The sequence below is a fragment of the Babylonia areolata genome, chromosome 35 (assembly GCF_041734735.1).
Source record: "Babylonia areolata isolate BAREFJ2019XMU chromosome 35, ASM4173473v1, whole genome shotgun sequence".
In the NCBI taxonomy this organism is placed as follows: domain Eukaryota; kingdom Metazoa; phylum Mollusca; class Gastropoda; order Neogastropoda; family Buccinidae; genus Babylonia; species Babylonia areolata.
Genome location: NC_134910.1, coordinates 12,825,205 through 12,831,204, shown reverse-complemented (window position 1 = coordinate 12,831,204; position 6,000 = coordinate 12,825,205).

The window sequence follows — 6,000 nt, the reverse complement described above, 5'->3', positions numbered from 1 at the left end:
CTCCGAGTACCTGTTTGAAAAATGACAGATCTTCAGTTGCAATTCTGTTGAGAGAAACCTGTCGTGTGGCAAGAAAGACCAGAGATGGGACATGTCGCAGGCAGTGTTCTTCTGGCATAAGTGGTTTCTTGTTTCCCGTGTACCGTTGAACTGCAACATCACCAAGTGTCAGATAATCGGACTTGGTTTCTGTTTTGCTGAGACGCCTGATGGTGGGAATATCCTGTATTTCACACACCTGCTCTGACATCGTGCGACCTTCCGTGATGATGTATTTTGACGCTCAACTCTTTTGTTTTTAGTACATGGAGGTGTGTTGTGGCGAAGCATCGTCTGCTAGCGTGCGCGTTCCTTAACCAGCGGAGCCCATATATCACGAAGGGGGGAAGCAGGCCGCGCTGTGCAGATTTCTGTGCCTGTGACATCACTGCGAGAGAAGCTGATAGCATTAGCACCCCTGCACGAATCTAGGTCGACTCATCCATGAGTCGCTCGGTCATCATTCTTGCATGAGAGGGGTTGGTGTATTTCAACCAGCAGAAAAAATTATGCCCATAAGATACAAGTTGGCCCCCGACTGATATGAAGTCTAGAGACCCTGAGGAAGCAGAATCACCAAAGAAAAAAACTTTATGATGGAAAACAACGTTCTAGTACTTGTACATAGACTCGGCTCTCGGACTAATAAGCCTGCCTGCCTACTCATCCGTCGGTCCGACGGGAGACTCCATTAGTTCCTTTGCCGAGTCAGTCACCGTGACGATCGAGGCAACCATGCATGAGATTATGCACACACACACACACACACACACACACACACACACACACACACACACACCACACACACACACATACACCACACACACACACACACACTCACACACACACCACACACACACACACACTCACACACACACACACACACACACACACACACCACACACAAACACACACACACACACACACACTCACTCACACACACACACACACACACACACACACACACACACCACACACACACACACACACACACACACACCACACACACACACACACACACACTGACGACTGACGGTACAGCTGTGGTGGTGTGTGGTGGTATTGATCCCCATCAATACTCATTCACTGAGTTAGTTACTGCAACCACTGCATGCTGATCGCCAGCATGTCACCACTAACAACAACCACCACATGGTCGCCTCTGACTGCAACAACGACAACTGAACAACTACTGCTGCTTTATCGACTACTACTACTACTACTAACTACTTCTACTATTACTACTACTACTAGTGGAGTAAGTGGAGTGATGGCCTAGAGGTAACACGTCCGCCTAGGAAGCGAGAGAATCTGAGCGCGCTGGTTCGAATCACGGCTCAGCCGCCGATATTTTCTCCCCCTCCACTAGACCTTGAGTGGTGGTCTAGGCGTTAGTCATTCGGATGAGACGATAAACCGAGGTCCCGTGTGCAGCATGCACTTAGCGCACGTAAAAGAACCCACGGCAACAAAAGGGTTGTCCCTGGCGAAATTCTGTAGAAAAATCCCACTTCGATAGGAAAAAAACAACTAAAACTGCACGCAGGGAGAAAAAAAAAGAAAAAAGAAAAGAAAAAAAAAGGGTGGCGCTGTAGTGTAGCGATGCGCTCTCCCTGGGGTGAGCAGCCCGAATTTCACACAGAGAAATCTGTTGTGATAAAAAGAAATACATATACAAATACTACTACTACTACAACTACTGTTGCTACCGTTCGGGCTACAACTTCTGCCCGCTATTACTCAGTGCTGTATCTACAACTTCGGCTGCTGCCACTGTGCTGTTTTTTTCTACTCACACTGCTGTTGCTGCTGTTTTTTACAACTTGGGCTCCTACTCAGTGTTGTTGAGGCTACTACTACTACTACTGCTACTGCTGCTATTGCTGCTGTTTCTACTACTGCTGCTGTGCTGTTTCTACTACCACTGCTACTACTACAATGGCTGTTGCTCAGTACTACTGCTGCCGCCGCTGCTGTTTCTACTTCTGCTCCTGTTCAGGCTACTACTACTACTACTACTACTACTACTCGGCTGCTATTGCTGCTGTTTCTGATGCTACTGCTGTGCTGTTTCTACAACTACGGCTGCTGCTGCTGTAGTGTTTCTTCTACTCACACTGCTGCTACGGCTGTTTTTACAACTAGGGCTCCCACTCGTTGTCCAGGCTACTACTACTACTATTGCTGCTGTTTCTACTACTACTACTGCTGTGCTGTTTGTGCGGCTACTGCTACTACTACTACTACTACTACTACTATTACTATGGCTGCAGCTTAGTGCTGCTGTTTCTACTACTACTGCTACTACTACTACTGCTACTACTACTACTACTACTACTACTACTACTACTACTACTGTGCTGTTTCTGCTGCTACTGCTACTACTACTACTACTACTATGGCGGCTGCAGCTCAGTACTGCTGTTTATAACACTACTGCTGCTGCTGCTGCCGTTTCTACTGCAGCTGCTTCCTCTACTGTTTCTACTACTACACCTGTTCAGTGCTGCTGTTTAGGCTACTACTACTACTACTACTACTACTCGGCTGCTATTGCTGCTGTTTCTGATGCTACTGCTGTGCTGTTTCTACAACTACGGCTGCTACTGCTGCTGCTGCTGTTCAGTTCTACTGACTGACTATTGCTGCTTCCGCAGAGTAATGACTACTACAGCTTCTGCTACTCTTTCAGTTACTGCTGCTTTCGCTGCTTTTTTTTATATTGCTACTGCTACTGCTGTTTCTACTGCTACTTGCTGCTACTATATACTACTCAGTGCTGTTGCTGTTCAGTGATCCCGGCGTCGGCGCTGCTGCTGCTGCTACTAGTACTACTGCTGCTACTACTTTTGCGGCTTACAGTTGCTACTACTACTCAGTGCTACTGCTTTTGCGGCTTACAGTTGCTACTACTACTGCTGCTGCTTTTGCGGCTTACAGTTGCTACTACTACTGCTACTGCTTTTGCGGCTTACAGTTGCTACTACTACTGCTACTGCTTTTGCGGCTTACAGTTGCTACTACTACTGCTACTGCTTTTGCGGCTTACAGTTGCTACTACTACTGCTACTGCTTTTGCGGCTTACAGTTGCTACTACTACTGCTACTGCTTTTGCGGCTTACAGTTGCTACTACTACTGCTACTGCTTTTGCGGCTTACAGTTGCTACTACTACTGCTACTGCTTTTGCGGCTTACAGTTGCTACTACTACTGCTACTGCTTTTGCGGCTTACAGTTGCTACTACTACTGCTACTGCTTTTGCGGCTTACAGTTGCTACTACTACTGCTACTGCTTTTGCGGCTTACAGTTGCTACTACTACTGCTACTGCTTTTGCGGCTTACAGTTGCTACTACTACTGCTACTGCTTTTGCGGCTTACAGTTGCTACTACTACTGCTACTGCTTTTGCGGCTTACAGTTGCTACTACTACTGCTACTGCTTTTGCGGCTTACAGTTGCTACTACTACTGCTACTGCTTTTGCGGCTTACAGTTGCTACTACTACTGCTACTGCTTTTGCGGCTTACAGTTGCTACTACTACTGCTACTGCTTTTGCGGCTTACAGTTGCTACTACTACTGCTACTGCTTTTGCGGCTTACAGTTGCTACTACTACTGCTACTGCTTTTGCGGCTTACAGTTGCTACTACTACTGCTACTGCTTTTGCGGCTTACAGTTGCTACTACTACTGCTACTGCTTTTGCGGCTTACAGTTGCTACTACTACTGCTACTGCTTTTGCGGCTTACAGTTACTACTACTACTGCTACTGCTTTTGCGGCTTACAGTTGCTACTACTACTGCTACTGCTTTTGCGGCTTACAGTTGCTACTACTACTGCTACTGCTTTTGCGGCTTACAGTTGCTACTACTACTGCTACTGCTTTTGCGGCTTACAGTTGCTACTACTACTGCTACTGCTTTTGCGGCTTACAGTTGCTACTACTACTGCTACTGCTTTTGCGGCTTACAGTTGCTACTACTACTGCTACTGCTTTTGCGGCTTACAGTTGCTACTACTACTACTGCTACTGCTTTTGCGGCTTACAGTTGCTACTACTACTACTGCTACTGCTTTTGCGGCTTACAGTTGCTACTACTACTACTGCTACTGCTTTTGCGGCTTACAGTTGCTACTACTACTGCTGCTGCTGCTGTGGCTATATACTGACTCCGACAAGAACTTCTTCCCCCCCCCTTGCCCCCCCCCCCCCCCACACACACACACTGCTTCTGCTATTACAACAACAACAACAACACGAACAACAACTGACATCAGCTTTCTTTTTCTTCTTCTTTTTCTTCTTCTTCGTCTTCTTCTTCTTCTTCTTCTTCACTTTACTGCTGCCGATACTCGCCGGGTTTGCTGCTGCTGTTAGTAACTTCTGATTGACAACGGCCGCTACCGTGTGTGTATGTGTTGTTAGCAAACGTCGGAAACACACAAATAAGAAGCCGGGAAAGGAAGGAAAGAAGAATGAAAGGAAAGAAAGGAAGGAAAGAAGAATGGAAGGAAAGAAAAGAAGTAAAGAAGAAGGAAAGAAGTATGGAAGGAAGGAAAGAAGAATGGAAGGAAGGAAAGAAGAAGGAAAGAAGAAGGAAAGAAGTATGGAAGGAAGGAAAGAAGAAGGAAAGGATGGAAAGAAGAAGGAAAGAAGGAGGAAAGAAAGAAAGGGAAAGAATGAGGAAAGAAAGAAAGGAAAGAAGAAGGAAAGGAGGAAAGAAAGAAAGGAAAGAAGAATGGAAGGAAGGAAAGAAGAAGGAAAGAAGGGGAAAAGAAGAATGGAAGGAAGGAAAGAAGGAGAAAAGAAAGGAAAGAAGAATGGAAGGAAGGAAAGAAGAAGGAAAGAAAGGAAAGAAGAATGGAAGGAAGGAAAGAAAAGAAGGAAAGAAGAAAGGAAGGAAGGAAAGAAGAAGGAAAGAAAGGAAAGAAGAATGGAAGGAAGGAAAGAAGAAGGAAAGAAGGAGGAAAGAAAGAAAGGAAAGAAGGAGGAAAGAAAGAAAGGAAAGAAGAAGGAAAGAAAGGAAAGGAATGAAAGAAGAAGGAAAGAAAGGAAGGAAAGAAGAAGGAAAGAAAGGAAGGACTGAAAGAAGAAGGAAAGAAGAATGGAAGTAAGGAGAGAAGAAGGAAAGAAATGAAAGAAGAACGAAAGGAAGGAAAGAAGAAGGAAAGAAAGGAAGGAAAGAAGAATGGACAAGGAAGGAAAGAAGACTGAAGGAAAGGAAGAAACCGAAGGGGGAAAATCAGCGGAGAAAGAAAGGAAAGAAGGGAGAAAAAAAAAAAACGTAAAAGAAAAAAGAAAAAAAAGAACGACAGACAGAAAACACCGAAAGAGAGAAAGGACACACAAAGAAGAGTTTCAGTTTCAGTTTCAGTAGCTCAAGGAGGCGTCACTGCGTTCGGACAAACCATATACGCTACACCACATCTGCCAAGCAGATGCCTGACCAGCAGCGTAACCCAACGCGCTTAGTCAGGCCTTGAGAAAAAACAAAAAAACAAAACAAAACAAAAAAAACAAACAAAAAAACACACACAAAAAACGGGGGAATAAATAATAGATAAGCTTACACAAATAAATAAATGAATGAATAATAATTATAATATAGAAAAAGGTAGTAGTAATAATAATAGTAATACAGAAAAAAGAAAAAGAAAAAAAAAGACAACAATGGTGATAAATAAGCGAATAAATGTAAAACATGAAGACACACATTCACACACACACACACACACACATGCACAACAGAAATGCACCAAACGAAGAAGAACGAACTGAACCAAAGCCAAAGAAAGAAAGATTCTGTAAATGTTTGATTTTATAATCATATGTACTATGCCGTATCGTTACATGACTGCAATGCATCAGTTGCTGTTAAATATTCTGCTGCTAGCTAGCTCCGGGTGGCTTTTCATTGACTAGTAGTAAGCTCAGGATGAACTTTTATAGCTTTTAT